Here is a 2286-nt window from a genome sequence, read left to right as displayed (position 1 = left end):
TCACTATCACAGGAAGGTGATGTTTTCCTGTAGTTAGTAATGGCCTGAATGCCCTCCCACATGCACCGTGTGTCATCAGTGTCTCTGAAGTGTCCATGGATCCTCTGTGCGTGTGCACGCTTTGCTTCCCTGATCGCACGTGACAGTTTGGCTCTCGCTTTTCTAAGAGCCTCTTCGTCACCTGCTCTGAAGGCTGAGTCGTGGGTCCTCAGTAGCATGCGCACCTCAGCAGTCATCCTGCATCCTGAATATCCAGCGACCACTAGAAATGAGCAGGGCTTGTTTTTGTGTGTGTGTGTGTGTGTGTGTGTGTGTGTGTACATGCATGTTTAAGTGCGTGCATGCAACAGCACAAGTACATGCCTTGTCATGTGATTTTGCACAACAGACAACAAAGATTATTTAGGGATTCTTTTAGCTTCTTGGCTTCTGCTCATTTGCTGTAGATATGAGTGCAATAACTGGAGCTTAAGGGAGGCCAGAGAGGAGAGATCAGGGTTCAAAGGTCACAAGCTGGGTGTTCCTCAGGTCTTGGATGACATTCAAACCACCGGACAGCGTAGTCATTGAAGAGGGCCATCAGAGAAGGAGAAAGAGAGGGCGGAGCCAACATCTGGACAGCTGTCCTCGTGCTCCCATGAAGCACTTGTCGCTTGTGACAGATACCCTGTGTTAACATCTCTTGAAATCTGTACAAAAAAGGAATAATATTACTATTACTGTAATTAATAACCTATACTCTATGTAATATATATATTTTTAAATAAGCACTCACCTAAATGAAACATTCACCAACAGATAAAGAACTGAAAGTCTAGCTTTTTTTATGACCATGGAATAGGAGCATTAGCAGTGGTTATTAATTTAACATTACTATTTGTTTTTAAAAGGGTATTGGAGATAGTGTCTTTTACAAACATTAGGGGGTTGGAACATTGTAAAATAAAAACAACAATCATGCTAATAAGATTTGAGGATTTGTTTTTAACAGTAATTGTAATTTGGTTTCATATCTATCTGAAATCCCCCACCCCTATCAGTCCAGCCCCTAGTCACTTCCCCTAGTCACTTCCCCTAGCCTGTTACTGCTACAGGGATTTATTATTATTATTATTATTATTATTATTATTAAATCATCTTTGAACATAAGATAAAGCCTTTTACTTTATACAGGTTTAAAGAAATAAAATCACATGCAACTCCATTAACTAAGATATTATCCAATGTCATATTAACCAATGTTGCTCTGAAATGGGAGGTTGGCCCACTACTGAAACATGGATTTTCCAGAGATAATGGTAGGGGGGGGGGGGGGGGGGGGGGTGATTAGGGTCTGCTTTTAGATTGGACTGTGGTTCACACAAAACAATGTCATGATGAATGCTGGGCACTGTTTTTTTTTGTGAGTGTCTGTACATTTTGAAGGGCTTGGGTTAGACACAGTGGCTCCAGAGGCACAAAATCACAACTGTGCTTGATTCACTATTTGGTCGATGCTGATTAATTATTATTCACCAGATTTCTCTGCTATAATACAGTGACAAGGTGCTGAGTGATTCCCCAGTCTTCATATGCTGATCCATATATTTAACTATCGAAGAAAGTATACAGAGTAGCATCACATTTCATGGCCCCGGTGCCTCACTTACACCTGCTACACAGTTTCTATCATGCAGTCCCTGGAGTTTTGTACCCGCTACTGAGAATGGAATCTCTGCATTGCATTGGTAACATTAATTGTGCATAAATATTATATATATAAATATATATATAATATGAAAAAAAATATATATATAATATATAATATATATAATAATATAATATATATAATATGAAAAAAGACATGGAAAAATAAAGATTATTTATCTTATTTACTTGACGTGTGCAGGACTGTTAGCCATTTATTACAGATGCAATGCCCATTAAAGACCAGAAGATGGAGGTGTAGTACTATTTTAGGGTTATGTTTGATGTATTTGTAGCAATTAGACAGTTTTCACCGACTTTACCTGACGCATCATAAGAGAATAAAGTTATATGTTAATGTTATTTTACTGTAAGGTTTTCAACCTTCATAATGTGGCATAATGACAGGTGAGAGATGCAAAGCTCAAGATGAAAAATAAATAACGAGATTATTTCGGTTTATAAAGTGTAACGTCGAAATTGCCTAAAATGTAAAAGGTTACGTGTCCGCAAAAGGCAATATGTACCTGTATTATCAGTGCACAATTATTTTGACCCTGGGTGATGAACAAACTCTGACGAGCATATTAAACAAGCTGG

The sequence above is a fragment of the Electrophorus electricus genome, chromosome 6 (assembly GCF_013358815.1).
Source record: "Electrophorus electricus isolate fEleEle1 chromosome 6, fEleEle1.pri, whole genome shotgun sequence".
Classification (NCBI taxonomy): domain Eukaryota; kingdom Metazoa; phylum Chordata; class Actinopteri; order Gymnotiformes; family Gymnotidae; genus Electrophorus; species Electrophorus electricus.
Note: the sequence above shows the minus strand (reverse complement) of the source record.